The sequence below is a fragment of the Crinia signifera genome, chromosome 8 (genome assembly GCF_055691185.1).
Source record: "Crinia signifera chromosome 8, ASM5569118v1, whole genome shotgun sequence".
Taxonomy (NCBI): Eukaryota; Metazoa; Chordata; class Amphibia; order Anura; family Myobatrachidae; genus Crinia; species Crinia signifera.
In genome coordinates, this window is record NC_139224.1 from 104,453,473 (window position 1) to 104,469,604 (window position 16,132).

Consider the following 16,132-nt stretch of genomic DNA (forward strand, 5'->3'; position numbering starts at 1 on the left):
ATTGTTCAAGCATCACTTTAATTTTGTATTGTTTAATATTATATATATATATGAATGTGATACCCAATTGATCTACAGTTCATTATTCAGCGCTCCACGTTTCTTTCTTTTCTATCAAAGGCAGAGGATAAATTACATTTAACCAAACACATTGGAAAATACCAATCAATAATCACCCGCAAAGTTCCCTTCAAATGAGGTCATGGCAGCAAAAAATAGACCCTCTCAGCTTTTCCGTACAGTGGAGATGCTTTGCAAACCAGCATGCCTGCAGCCTGATGTAATCCTCTCCCAGTCAAGATGCACTGAGTTTGCTAAATTCTTTGCAGATAAAGTAGCTATCATCCGGGCTGGAATCCCCACAGTGACACCAAAGGAGTATCATCATACCAAGCCTGCCAGTGTAAGACACCTGAAAGACAAGTTGGGAAAAGACTGTGCTGAGTTACTGGTATACGTGGGGTTGCTGCAAATGAATCCTAGGGTGTACTACAGAGAAACACCCTTAACAAGGCAAATAGGAAGGGTACTTAGGATATAAATGTGCAAAAACTCCACTGTTGACACGGTATAATTTGATGTAAAAAATATTTCTTTTAAAAAGGTATATTTTATTGGAGACTAGATAACAAATAAATATTGGGGGAAATTTACGAAAATGGATTCGTAAAAAATAGGTGTATTCGTAGGCATAAATACACCTATTTTTTACACATTTGTATTTTCGGGATTTACAATCCCGAAAATACAACAATTCGTATTCCTAATGATGTGACATTCGTATTTGTATTTACAAATATGAATGTCTACACCATCGATAGAATACGACAGAAATCACCATTCAAAAGAATGGTGGTTCCTGATTTACTAAGAAGCCGTACTGATAATACGGCTGCTAACTGGTGTAAAACAGGCACCAAAATACGTCAGGAAAATACACCCTGATGTTCCTGTCGTATTTAGCTTTAGCCTGCACGGATCAGTCAGATCCGTGCAGGTGTTAGTGTATAGAAAAATTAAATAAAAAAAAATTAAAAAACGGCGTGGGGTCCCCCCCCCACAGCTGTAACCAGCACCAGGCTGAAGGAGCCGGGGCCGGTAATTAAAAATCAGGGAACCCGACAAATAGGGGTTCCCCGAATTTTAACAACCAGCCCCAGGTCCGGGGCTGGTTCCCAAAATACGGGGGACAAAATGACTAGGGGTCCCCCGTATTTTAAGAACCAGCCACAGGCCAAACCAGCCAGCAGGGTAATGTCACAGCCGGGGGACACTTATGCGGCCGAAACATTAACCCCCTGACCGGTCAGCCTGGCCAGGGGCCCTGGGGGATTGGGGACCCCCCCAATGAAGGGGTCCCCCCCTCCAGGACTTACCTGACCAGGCTGAAGCCTGGTGCTGTCCCCGGTGACCCTGGGCTGTGGTCACCGGGCTGATTAAAGTGTAAAAAAAATAATAAACTATTGTCTAATACTGGGGAACTATGAGTCCCAGCAAGCCTCCCCCGCAAGCTGGGACTTGGAGAACCACAAGTCCCAGCTTGCGGGGCATTAAAGGGCCCGCTGGCACTTGTAGTTCCACAGTATTAAAAATAGTAAAATAAAACACACTGACACACACTTAAAATAAAAGTTTAATACATCCAAAGCCCATACATACTAATACTTACCTATCTTCATCCCGTAGGTAGCCCTGGTCCTTATGTCCTGGTCTTCTGGTCCTGTGTCGTCTTCTGGCTCCATGTCGACCGTCGCCGTTGCCGTCCGGGTCCGACGAAATCCATGGAGGAAGCTGTGGAAGGAAACTATACTCACCTGTCCCAGGGCGACGTAGTCCAAGGGGGTCTTTGCAAAAAAAAAATACCGAGAAGCCGAACCAGACGAACAGCTGAGCCGTACGGTACTCTGAGTACATCGTGCGGCTCTGCCCCCGAATGCCGCTATTGGCCGCCTTGCGGCCTAGCGGCTCCTGATTGGCCGCTAGGCGGCCAAATTTTTATTTTTGATATATTTAGCACTTGCACTTACCCTTACTTGTCTGCCCTGAGGAAGAGGCGGATGCCTTGAAACGTAGATTTTATGGACAATCTATAATGCACCTTTAATAAACCTACCAGCGTTTTTTCATCTCAAGTCCTGTGAGTGCCGCCTCATTCCGCCTCCCCATTTCTGGGAAGGGGGGTACCCCTGCATATACTACATTTCCAGGAGAGCAACCAGGCAGTTAACCTTTGTCTTCAGAGTGCCGGGTAATACAGACTATACATAGATATATATATATATATATATATATATATATATATATCTATCTATCTCAATACAATATCACTAGGTACTTGCGCTAGATATGGGGCAGTCGCTATTAACACTAGATCCCCTACTAGAGGGATCCACACAATCCAATACACAACCCAATAGTGTTATTAAACGCCCATATACAATTCATCAATACAATTTGTAATGTCTTTCCACTCAATGTAGAATTAACATCCACCAGGACTTCTTTCAAATATAAAACATTTATTAAAATTATAAAAAGGTAATACACTTGGAATTGGAAGAATTTTCTTGGAATAGGGATCAAACCAAGAACCCGACGCGTTTCGTCCCTTTATGAGACTTCATCAGGGGTTAGACATTAATCTTTTCAGCAATAAAAGATGTTTTTAATTGGTACGGAAATTTGAATGATTTATTCACGCTGGATCTTCTAAAGGTAAATTACTGTAGTACTTGTTCCTTAATTAGATTTTTTTAGAAATATATGATCAGTCTTTATTCAGATCGTGTAGCTGAACCGTATATGTGCAACAAATGTGATCCCAATCATTAATAGACTTTAATAAAGGAGTGACCCTCCAGATAGATGGATCTTATTGATCTGGATCAGGGTGGCCAATTCTGGCAAAATCGCCTATTTGACTTACCTCCAACAAAGGACTACTTTTAAAACTTTAGGGTTTGAGCCAATGCTGTAAATTGGTATTAGGGCTTTAATTCCCAAACCTCAAAATAAATGGTGCAGACACCTTCTAGTTAAATGGAGGTGGATTAAAAGGTCCCCTCAGTATCGCCTGTGCATGTGTGCTCTCCAAGAACCAAAGGGCAAGTGGACTTTTTATATATAAAAAGAAAGATGTGTGGTGGGGCTCCTACCACAATTAAGCCAATGCAAATCACAGTGGATGTTTGGCAAGTTCAAATAAGTATTCATACACAGAACATATTGTAGAGTTCTTACTACAAGCACAAATGGCAAAGACTTGTGAGGGAGGGAACCAAAGGGTCAGTAAGGAACAGAGAGCGTTACCGTGTATTCGGTGGCTCTTAGTGGATATCGATCTGGTCTGCCGGCAGACACTACCTCCTACTGTATGCTCCTGTATCATCAAGCTCAGCCTGGAGGGTTCGATATGGTCCTGTAAATCAACGCGTTTCACCTGTCAAAGGCTTCATCAGGTAAAGCAGGATATTTTACTCGGTCCCTTGGCGTTCCTTTTATTGGCATCCCCTCCAGATTATACTTCTGCTCTAATTGTTGGCGACACTTCCGCCCGTACCATAGTACTGTAACATGCGACCGCATATCTGTGGCGATCGCGTATCCGGGTATGTTTGCGTCTCTTCCTCCGATAGTATAGTGATTGTGGCTATATGTCTTTATCATGGGTGCCACGTAATTTCCGGTCTCAAAAAAGCTCAAACTGATTCAAAGGGGTCAACAGAATATTCATTTGAATCCTAATGTGCAGTATGGCCATGGGGATTTTTTGTCCCTCCACAATGGGATCTATATAAACTATTATATGCTTGAAGTTTATAATATATTGCTTATGCCCACTAATACCTCCGACCTCCATCTTTGTTGGGGGCAGTATATATAAAGAAAAAATATATATATGAAAAAATCAAATCAAATTACACAATAAAAACGTACAAACAAAGAACAAACATAGAACGGATATAAATTTTAAATAAAATAGTGATAATGTATATAAGATAATACATTTATGAAAAATATAGTATTAGATAAAACCAGATGTATAAAGCTATACTTTTAGAAAGGGAACAATCTCAAAATCTATATTGAGACCTTTTGGGGCAAGGGTCGTCATATTATAGATCATTTTGGTTTCTTCTTTCACTAGAATGGAGTCTAAGTCTCCGCCTCTCCACGGGAATTCTACCTTCTTCAAACCTGTAAACAGTAGACTTTTGGGATCATTACTGTGTTTCTCTTTAAAATGCACTGATATGCTATGGTTTTCTTTTTTATTCTTAATATTACATAAGTGTTCCTGGATTCTAGTGTGTAGCGTTCTTTTAGTTTTACCAATATACTGGAGGCTGCATGGGCACTGCAGCATATAGATAACTCCACTAGTATTACACGTGATTCTGTCTTTGATTTTAAAAGTCTGTTTATTGGTAAACAATTCAACCTCGTTGGTTATCTTGGTGTTGCGTGTCTAAGTCTTTTTGCATGCTATGCAGATGCCACATCTAGAGAATAAGGTCGTTTTGATCGTTGTCTTTTCTTTATCTCGCAGATGACTTTTAATAAGAGAATTTCTCACTGTTGCTGCTCTTCTATAAACCACTTTTGGTCGGCTCAATAGATGTTCTTGAAGTTCTTCATCTGTTAACAGTATGTGCTAGTGTTTACGAAGAATCTTTTTCTAATTAATGGCTTTGTGTCGAGAAGTCTGTAAGGAAAAGAAGGTACTTGTTTCCTAGCACGGCCACAATCGCGGGCATCGTGTGCCTTAACTTTAAGGCACACGATTCCCGCGATTTCCCCATAGGCTTCAATGTTAAAATATTTTAGCATTGAAGCCTATGCGCGTCCGACGCGATGCCCCCGATTTCTCCATAGGCTTCAATGTTAAAATATTTTAACATTGAAGCCTATGCGATGGACCCGATTTGTCCATAGGCTTCAATGTTAAAATATTTTAACATTGAAAATGAGTGCATTTAACATAGGAAAAAATGGGAAATGGGCCATTTCTCATTGGCTATGGCCCTGGCATATGTGTGTAAAAAATAATGGCCCCCCATTGTGACCGCCACCCCCACGATTGACGCGAACCCGAAGCGTGGCGAGTGCAGCGAGCCCGCGAGGGGTGGCGGTGCGCGTCCTCCGACCTTTTCATTCCCCTACTATCCACGTCGGCGTGGAGTTGAGAATATAAAGTGTAGCGAGCCACCGAGCCCGAAGCGTGGCGAGCGCAGCGAGGGGACGCGGATACCTGTCAAGCTCACGAGGGGCGTCCCTCTTGGGCTTGACAGGTATCCGAGTGCGCTCGCCACGCTTCGGGCTCGGTGGCTCGCTATGCTCGCCACACTATATATTCTCAACTCCACGCCAACGTGGATAGTAGGGGAATGAAAAGGTCGGAGGACGCACACCGCTGCGCTCGCCACGCTTCGGGTTCGCGTCAATCGTGGGGGTGGCGGCGACAATGGGGGGCCATTATTTTTTACACACATGCCGGGGCCATAGCCAATGAGAAATGGCCCATATTGGGCCATTTACCTTTTTTTTCCTATGTTAAATGTACTCAGTTTCAATGTTAATTTAACATTGAAGCCTATGGAGAAATCGGGTCCATCGCGTCGGCACACCATGGACGCGATGGACCCGATTTCTCCATAGGCTTCAATGTTAAATGCAATAGGCAGAACAGAAGTTTAAGGCCAATCAATCGTGCGCTAAATGACGGCAGCTTAGGATAAACAGACAATGAAGGACCACTTCATAAGCACATACAATACCAAAAAGGTGTCTGAAATTCCAGAGCGCTATCAATAGGCATGTCGGAAAAAATTGCGTCGGTCGCGTCGGGTGCATACCAAAACGCACACGACGCGATGTACCGATTTCTCCATAGGCTTCAATGTTAAAATCATTTAACATTGAATACCAAAAAGGTGTCTGAAATTCCAGAGCGCTATCGATAGGCGGCCTTCCTCTCAAATTTTTTAGTATGGTACCCAAAAGAGAAGGAAAAAGCCAATAGTGTGATATGGTTACACTATATAGAACACATCTATAAAACAAGTGAGGTTTTGCTCGTACCACAAAGATTGGTCTACTGAATAGGTAGACAATCACACTTGATTGAGGGGAATTTGGGTTCCACCAATGGATCCGCTTCCTCTCATTAACCCCCAGGTGCAGGTGAAGCTCCGAAAGATAAGAGAAATAATATTTGGTGCAGTACGTTTTAATAACAGTAACAAATAAAAACAAAATGGCACAGGAGGACTATAACAGAGGACCCTCACCGAATAGATATGTCTACAGATGTAAATGTAGACAAACAGCGCATGGAAATGTTACCACAGGCGTCCCCGGAATGCTGCTGGTATCGAGTATCGGGCAAGGTCCACCGAAGTCCCCTTTGTGTCACAGGTCACAGGCCGACCGGTTTCGATTCGAAGTGAATCTTTTTCAAGGCGTGTCTGTTATTAAAACGTACTGCACCAAATATTATTTCTCTCATCTTTCGGAGCTTCACCTGCACCTGGGGGTTAATGAGAGGAAGCGGATCCATTGGTGGAACCCAGATTCCCCTTAATCAAGTGTGATTGTCTACCTATTCAGTAGACCAATCTTTGTGGTACGAGCAAAACCTCACTTGTTTTATAGATGTGTTCTATATAGTGTAACCATATCACACTATTGGCTTTTTCCTTCTCTTTTGGGTACCATACTAAAAAATTTGAGAGGAAGGCCGCCTATCGATAGCGCTCTGGAATTTCAGACACCTTTTTGGTATTCAATGTTAAATGATTTTAACATTGAAGCCTATGGAGAAATCGGGTACATCGCGTCGTGTGCGTTTTGGTATGCACCCGACGCGACCGACGCAATTTTTTCCGACACGACCACCACGATCGAAATCGTGGTGGCCGTGCTAGGAAACAAGTACCGAAAATAACGTTCTAGTTCATTTGGGCATCTTTCTTGATTTTATTTTCTAAGAGATCTTTTCTGTTCATATTCATAGTTCTCTTCCTTTCTGATTCAAGTGTAGATTCATCATAGTGTTTCTCGACGAAGTTTTGCATTATCTCTTTAGATTAAGTCTCGTAGTCTTGGAGTCTAGAGCAGTTATGCTTGATCCTTTTAAACTGACCTCCTGGAATATTCTTAATCCAGGATTTATGATGGTTACTTTGTGCATCTAAATAACTGTTACAGTCTGTAGCTTTGATATGGGTCTTGGTTTCGATGCTATTTTTGTGTCTGAAGATATTGAGGTCCAGAAAATTGATTGTGTCCTTACTAATATCACTCGTGAATTCAAGATTCAAATCGTTGATATTAATATGTTCAATAAACTCCTTCTCTTCCCCTTTCCATACGATGATGACATCATCAATATAACGTGCCAACAACATCAGGTTTACTTCATACTTGTCCTAATGGTGTCTTGCTCCCATTGCGCCAGGAAAAGATTAGTGTATGCTGGGGCAAAATTAGTGCCCATGGCAGTCCCTTGCCTTGAAGTATTTTCCTTCATTGATGTTCTGGGGAAAAGATCGATGATCTGGGAAACCGTTTGCGAAGGAACAACTCCACACCTGATTTCATTGCTGTCATTGAGTATGAATGACACATTCTAACATTATGGTGAATGCTTTAAACAATTAGGAAATAATTGAGGATATACATAGACCACACAACACACACAGTACACCACATACGCACACATAGCACACAACACACACATTTATACGTAAAGCACCTCACACACTTACACATTGGACAGATACACACACACACTACACTCCACACATACCTCCCAACATGACCCGCTCCAGGAGGGACACAATGCTCTGTTTCTGGACTTCCCTCTGAATGTATGATTGCCATCACCTGTTTTGAGCAGGTTAAGTAATAAGAATGGTGTCTGAACACAGGTGATGGTAATCATAAATGAAGAGGAAAGTCCAGAAACAGAGCAATGTGTCCCTCCTAGAGAGGGTCATGTTGGGAGGTATGCTCCACATGCAGTACAATACAAATCCATACACACTACAACACACACCCAAGAACAGTACAACAAACACACAGAACACACACACTTAAACATTGCCAGGATACGCAAAGCACACTACACACACATATATACGTAGCACACATTAAAAACTTACACATTCGGCAGATACACACAACACAACACTCACAGGACAACACACACCCACATTCACTACAACACACACCCAAAAACAGTACAATACACAAAACACACCCTTACACATTGCAGATACACACAGCACACTACACACACACAGATTTATACATAGCACACCTTACGCACTTACACATAGGGCAGATACACACAACACATAACATACCTCTAACAGCACAACACACACCCACATTCACCACACACAACCAAAAAACAGTACGACACACACAAAACACACACTTAAACATTGCACAGATACACAAAGACACAACACACACATACTGTATATACGTAGCACACCTCACACACTTACGCATTGGACAGATACATACACTACAACACACAGAACACATAAAAAATAATTTGCCGTTTATTCAACCGTCTGTACCGGCAAATAAAAACTGTACCTAATGTACCATTTCTACTTTATTCCCCATATCCGTCTCTCCAGTCCTCCAGCCTGTCACTGCGCTCCCCAGCCAGTTGCACTGAGAAATCTTTGTCCTGGCCAATGCACCCATTGATCAATACAAAGTGGGTAAACTGCACTCACCCTGTTAGTCAGTTGGATATCAGGCACTGCTCTGCCTTAAGGGTTTCCCAGACTCTTTTGGTTCATAGATAATGTTTGGTCGATGGGCATGAGCCCTGCATGCATTTGTTTGAATGTTATGAGTGTAAGAAGTTGAAGAATAAGACTGAGATGAAGATTTGTCACGTTATACTGTAGTGTACAATTTACTCAATAAATCGTGAAAAAAATATGTGTACATAGAAGTACAGTACAATCAAGAAATGAAAGTAGGATTAAAAAATAAATTCTGATTCAAACTGATAATTGTTTGGATGGCGGTGGGTTGCGAAACAAATCTATAGGTGGAGGGGGTATGGATATTGTGGGCATAATTGGTGTTTGGTACACCTACAGGGGGTCCCCAGTTGATGAGAAATTTTCACTACAGTGTCACCGTAGGGGGATTTCCAATTGGGGTTCAGGTGGTCTTTTAGGGACCCCTTTACAATCCCGTTGATCTCTTCTCCTGGAGCCTACGGTCTCCCTCAGTGATTGACTATCATTAAGGGAGACTGTAAGCTCAAGGAGAAGAGACCTACAGGATTGTAAAGGGTCCCTAAAAGACCACCTGGACCCCAATTGGGAATCCCCCTATGGTGACACTGTGACCGTGACACTGTAGTGAAAATCCCATCAATTGAGGGCCCCCTGTAGGTGTAACAAACACCAATTATGCCCACAATATCCATACCCTCACCTATAGATTTGTTTCACAACCCACCCCATCCAAACAATTATCAGTTTGAATCAGAACTTATTTTTTAATCCTACTTTCATTTCTTGATTGTACTTCTATGTACACTTACATTTTTTTCACGATTTATTGAGTAAATTGTACACTTTGTAACATGGCAATTCTTTTTCTCAGTCTTATTCTTCAACTTCTTAAACTCCAAACCTTATCAATGCATCCATTGATGATTGTGATGGCTGGATCAGTAGATTGGCCCGGCGGGTGTAGGGAAGAATTTGGCCCATTGTACCCATTCCCAGAGGTGCATTACAGTGGTGCGGATAGTGTGCGTCGCGTCATGACATCATGTGGCCAGGCCCGCGGACCTGCTCCCACACTCAGGGGCTGCCCCACTGTTTGGTAGAGATGCTTGGTGCATGTGCTTTACAGATCCCCAGACCTCAGAGACTGCTGCAGGCAGGTTCAGTGAGGGGAGTGGCAGTGGCAGGGAGCAGTGAATTTTTAATTAATTATGGCGCAGTAAGTAACGCCCACCCCGGACCCCATGCACTCAGCGCCTGTAATTACACACCCTAGAAACTGTACCATTGAAAGTATAGAAATTGAGGTGTGGACATGTCCCTTTCTGATTTTGTACCGATTTCTGACCCTCAGATGTTGGAGGATATGTCATACAGTAGGTGCTAAATCTCAGGAGTGCATGTGGAATTCATCAACACATACAAGTTTTCAACTCAGGAGCGTTGTGTTTCAAACAACAACACCACACCTGATTTCATTGCCATCATTGAGTATCAATGCAAACACATTCTAACATTATGGTGGAATCTATAACAAATTACAATCTTAGGTCTTTGTCACAGCATACTGTAAGATGACATTTTTCAGCAATTTTGGAAAAAAAGAAACCCCAAGGTTTTCCCGGGCAACGCCGGGCGGGTCAGCTAGTAAATAAATAATCAAACTCCTGTTTATTAGGAATTTTTTCTCTCATGCCTTTTTATAGTAGCTCGTTCCTTCATAAATCTTGGCGTGGGGTCTGTTCTTAATAATTCGCAGTGTAAGACACCTGCCAATGGGACATCTTTGACCAAGTGGATGTACAATACATTGCTGGAATTTCCCGACTGTTGCGTCCCTCCTCCTGTGATCTGGACCTTGCCCCATCCAAGCTTCTTTTAGGGTGTATGGAAATAATCGGCCCTGGACTCACAAAATTAGTTCATTGCTCTTTGCAGACAGGTGTTTTTACCAAACTACTAAAGGAAGCAATAGTCAGACCATTTCTTAAAAAATCTAAATTAGACCCTGACTGCATGACCAACTACAGGCCAGTATTAAATCTTCCTTTTCTAGGAAAGGTTATTGAGAAAGTGGTTGCAACTCAACTAGAGACCCATCTGTCAAACCATGACATGTATGATCCATTCCAGTCAGGATTCAGGAGAAGACATAGCACAGAAACAGCTCTGGTATGTGTGCTCAATGATCTTCTAAATGCAAGGGATAGAGGACACTGTTCAATCCTAATTCTTCTGGACCACTCTGCTGCATTTGACACCATTGACCATGGGATTCTAACTGAGCACCTGAAGAAATTCTGTGGTCTGCGGGGCACAGTCCTTACAGGTCACAGAGAGTTTCATCAAGAGTATACTCTTTGCCATCAGTGCAGTTGTCTTGTGGTGTCCCACAGGGTTATATACTATCTCCCATGCTTTTTGCAGTATACATGCTTCCACTGGGTGACATAATCAGACGTCATGGCCTGGTCTACCACTGCTATGCAGATGATACACAACTGTACCTGTCCTTTGCTCCCGGCACCAATAACACAATAACAACCTTAAATGGCTGCCTTGCTGAGCTCCAGGAGTGGATGAGTGCCAGTTGGCTGAGACTGAACACAGATAAAACAGAAGTCCTGATTATAAATCACAGGACAAGATGGCAGCATAGCCAACTGACAGGTCTTACGCTGGGGGGCACAGCACTAAAAAGCTTTGTCCATGTGCGGAAACTTGGTGTTGTCCTGGATAGTGGCCTGACACTTAAACATCAGGTGTCAGCCACAATCAAATCCTCATTCTTTCATCTGAGAAACATAGCCAGAATCAAGCACTTACTGTAATTCCCTCAGAAGACCTGCCTAAAGTCATACATGCATATATATCATCACGACTAAGAATCGCTTGCAGCTGGTACAAAATGCAGCCTCCAGACTATTAACTAACCAGCCCCGCTCCTGCCACATAACTCCCATTCTCTACTCCCTTCACTGGCTACCTGTAAAATGGTGAATCATTTTCAAGATTGGCTTACTCACTTTCAAGGCCCTACATGACCAGGGCCCAAGGTACCTGCAGCAGTTCTGATTCCTTACTGTCCTATTCGATTACTACGATCCACTGAAGGACTACTAACAGTACCCAGAATCTCCCTGAATTCATCTGGGGGTCGAGCTTTCAACTTCATGGAACTCTCTTCCTCGCACAGTGCGAGAAGCCCCCACTGTAGAATCCTTTAAAAATGACTAAAGACGTACTTATTTATTATTTCACTGACATCTACTGTTAAGCATGTTTTGTATTTTGAGCCGTAAAGACAATGGTATAGCACTTGGAGTCCTATTGGGAGGAAAGTGCTATATAAATATAATTATTATTATTATTACTATTATTATATACAATTCTTATGCTGGGTAGTGACTTTCCCTTCAGTTTGAGCAGCTGGCCTCACACCCCCCTCCATTGGGCCTAACTTTTTTACCCTCGGGTGAATTTGTTGCATTTTAGGTTTAGATGTAATTAACATGTATGCTTGTGAATTAGAAAATTGTGATTGTTGACAAACTGGGTCAGTTGCACCCTGGGTTGTCATCTGAGGAAACTGCCAATATTATATGTATAGTATAAAAATGCATCAAGAGACCAGGAATTGTGGAATAATACTTCATTTCCAGTGGGACATAGCTCCGCTTTACAGATGCCAAACCTGCCTGTAATTTACTCAGGACTAAAAGGTGCATCCTGCCGTATATGGGAGCTGAGACACAAGCGCCTTGTTCCCAGCCGGGACAAATATTACCCGGAGCCAGGCGATTAAAGGCCTCTCCACACTGCGGGCAGCTTCGGTCACAGGAGTGCATGCTAATCTGCACTGGGAAACCAACTTGTGACAAGCGGCACCACTGACAGCCGCATCTGATCCTAGCCTGCACACAGGTGCCCCCTCCCTTAATGAGGTAAAATCATGGCACACTAGAGTATCAGAATTTTTCCACGGCACCCCAAGGCCCCAAAAGACTTTGAACTGGTTATCTGTATAAAAGACACCTGCCCACACCCTCAAACAGTAAGACTGCAATGTCTCCACCATGGCCAAGAGACAGCTGTCAAACGACACCAGGAACAAAATTGTAGAGCTGCACAAGGCTGGGATGAGCTACTGGACAAAATGGAAGCAGCTTGGTGATCAACTGTTGGCTCAACTATTAAAAAATGGAAGAAATACAAGATGACTGACAATCTCCCTCGACCTGGGCCTCCATGGGTATCAATGATCTTGAGAACAGTAAGGAATCAGACCAGAACTACACGGGCAGACCTGGTCAATGACCTCAAGAGAGCTGAGTCACAAAGTTTACCATTATGTTGTCATTAATTCAAATTTTGCGGTGCCCAAAGGGTCCCCCCTGCTTAAGCCAGCACATGTCTAGGCCCATCTAAAGTTTGCCAGTAACCATCTGGATGATCCAGAGGAGGATTGGGAGAATGTCATGTGGTCAGATGAGAGCACCATAAACACCATACCCACTGTGAAGCATGGGGGTGGAAACATCATGCTTTGGGGCTGCTTTTCTGCAAAGGGGACAGGACAACTGATCTGTATTAAGGAGAGGATGAATGGGGCCATATAGCGTGAGATTTTGGCCAAAAACCTTCTTACCTCAGTAAGAGCATTAAAGATGGAAAGTGGCCAGGTCTTCCAGCATGACAGTGACCCCAAACACACCGCCTGGACAACTAAGGAATGGCTCTGTGAGAAGCATCTTAAGGTCCTGGAGTGGCCTAGCCAGTTTCCAGCCCCTCAACCCAATTGAAAATCTGTGGAGGGAGTTGAAAGTCCATGTTGCCCAGCAACAGCCCCAAAGCATAATAGATCTAGAGAAGATCTACATGGAAGAATTGGCCAAAATACCTACTACAGTATGTGCAAACCTAGTCAAGAACTACAGGAGACATTTGACCTCAGTATTTACCAACTGAGGTTATATTACAAAGTACTGAGTTTAAGTTTTCGATTGCCCAAAACTTTCTGCAAGAATATACAAATTAATAGTTTAAAAATCACAATTTGAGTTTCTGTTCCCCCACCCCCCCCCACCACCACATTCTGTCTCTCAGAGTTAAAGTGTACCTATGATGGAAATGACAGACCTCTCATCCTTCTAAGTGACAATCAGTGGATGCCCCACTGTATATAGTGTAACAATGTGGTAGGTTATAATGACAGATACAACTGTCTCTACTGATCATGGATTGGCTCTATACACTGACTTTGGTGTCTCTGGAGTAGTTATTGTGGCCGTTGAGCATCTTGAATGCTACCATGTATGCACATTTGCAATTGTAACAGGGTGATATGCAATAATGTGGTTACGGTTTCCAGCTTGCTATGGCCTTGGAGAGGCATGCTATTTCCAGCTTCTGATGGAAGGTGTAGCATAATTTCGGGCATAACAGTGAAGTCAGTCGCTACCATGCTGACCTGTGACACTTCTGGTATTACCAGGATGATGTGGGTATGTGTGTCTAGCGGCTGTGTAAGCTTAATGATTGCTCAGACAGACCGTAGTCTGAAACATGCAACACTGGTGATATCCAATTCTCTTTGGCAGTGACTGGAGGCTTGTTCTCAGTGAAATTGTGGTTGGCTGACCAGCAGTTTTTAAATTTGAGCAACTTCTATTCATGTGTCTAATAAGCCGATCAGTGACAAGTGAGTGTGATTACGTGTATTCCGTTGAAGCCTCTCTGCTTACTTAAGTTGGCCATACATCAGAAAGATATTGTACCCAATCATACAATCTCAATTGATTGTAAGATGGATTGTATGCAGATTGTGTGCACATCTTGTGTACACAATCATACAATCCATCATAAGATGGATTGTATGACTGATTGTATGCAGATTGTGTGCACATCTTGTGTACAAAATCATGCAGCAGATGGATTGTATGACTGATTGTATGATGGATTGTGTGTAGATTGTGTGTCCAAAAAGCACCAAGGACTGCTGGGGATTTCAAGGGAAATTGTACACAATCATGAGTGCAATCGATCTTTTTTTTCAATAATAAATTTTTATTAGGTCAAGTAGTTAATTCTTACATAGATTTGGTATAAACATCATAAGGCAATTAACATATACAGTAATATACACATAACAAATCACATAGTACAGGTGGCTAGTGGTAATTTAAGCGACTAAGGGGTTTAAACCTGCGCTGAGGTTTGACCTGAATTTTACTTAAAGAAATAAGATAGGAAGAGAAAGAAGAGTGCAGAAGACTGGGAGGTAAAGGAGACAGGAAAGTGGGCCGTACCAGGACAGGTTTACAGAGACACATTGGGGGAAAAAGACATGGGGGGAGGGGGGGGAAGTTATACACGTAGCAATATGTAAAAGGTACTTGAATGTTCAAGTATATGCCATTATTCTTGCGAATGCGGGGGAGATGTCAAGGTGTTTCCGTCCCATATATCTATTCTAGTTAAGGTGAGGCCCTGTGCTTCTCGAAACTCTGCCCACTTGAGCCATTTCAGGTGAATCGATGCCTTCGATGTTGAGTACCTAGCATTCGTTGTTTCATATAGGAAGTGGTTGTGCACCTTGCTCACTACCTGACTAACCAGAGGCGCCCCCTCCGACTTCCACATACGGCCAATAGCTGCCTTGGCGGCTATAAGGATATGCCTCAGTATGTATATGTCTCCCCCTGAAAGTGTTTCGGAATAGTGGAGAAGAGCCATCACTGGGGTCAGGTGGACCTGGAGTCTAAGGACAGTATTAGCCAGTAAGGACACCTCCGACCAGAAAGGGGCCAGCACGGGGCACTGCCAAAATGTATGTAGCAGTGTGCCTACGTTGCCGCACTTCCTCCAGCACTGGGGGGAAACGTTTGGCCAAATGGCATGTAGTCTAGTCGGGGTAAAATATGATCTATGACAGAGTTTAAAAAACATTTCCGTATGTTGAATGCATTTAGACATTTTAAATCCTGTGTGGAAAACAGTGTCCCAAACTTCCTCACTAAGAGAAATATTGAGGTCCGTCTCCCACTTGATCTGCACCGGTAGCTTCCCTTTTTTTGTTACGGAGATGAGGTAGTTATACCATCGTGAAATACCCCCTTTGTGCGACTTGCTGTTTAACTTAGAGGTGAGGACTTTGGGAGCAGGCACCATGGGTACCGGGCCCTCCCTGTTAGCCATAAGCCAGTGGCGTAGTTGAAGGTACTTGTAAAACTCACTCTTAGGCAGCCCGTACTTCTCCTGAAGATCAGAAAACTGCTGTAGAGAGTCCCCTTGCATTAATTGGCCCAGGGTAGAAATCCCTGCGTTAATCCACGGGTTCAAATTTAGGTTGGGGATAAGTT

The 16,132-nt window shown here is 43.0% G+C and overlaps 2 protein-coding genes across 2 annotated transcripts in view; both read right to left on the reverse strand.

The window, feature by feature from the left end:
• Positions 1-308, reverse strand: part of LOC146026330 (pancreatic alpha-amylase-like) — a 36,757-nt gene extending 36,449 nt beyond the window's left edge. Inside the window, exon 1 of the mRNA XM_083156918.1 lies at positions 177-308. The gene's annotated coding sequence lies outside the window, so the exon portion shown is untranslated. The remainder of the gene's footprint in view (positions 1-176) is intronic.
• RNPC3 (RNA binding region (RNP1, RRM) containing 3) overlaps positions 276-16,132 on the reverse strand; it is a 66,004-nt gene continuing 50,147 nt past the window's right edge. The window contains exon 15 of the mRNA XM_083156916.1: positions 276-412. The gene's annotated coding sequence lies outside the window, so the exon portion shown is untranslated. The remainder of the gene's footprint in view (positions 413-16,132) is intronic.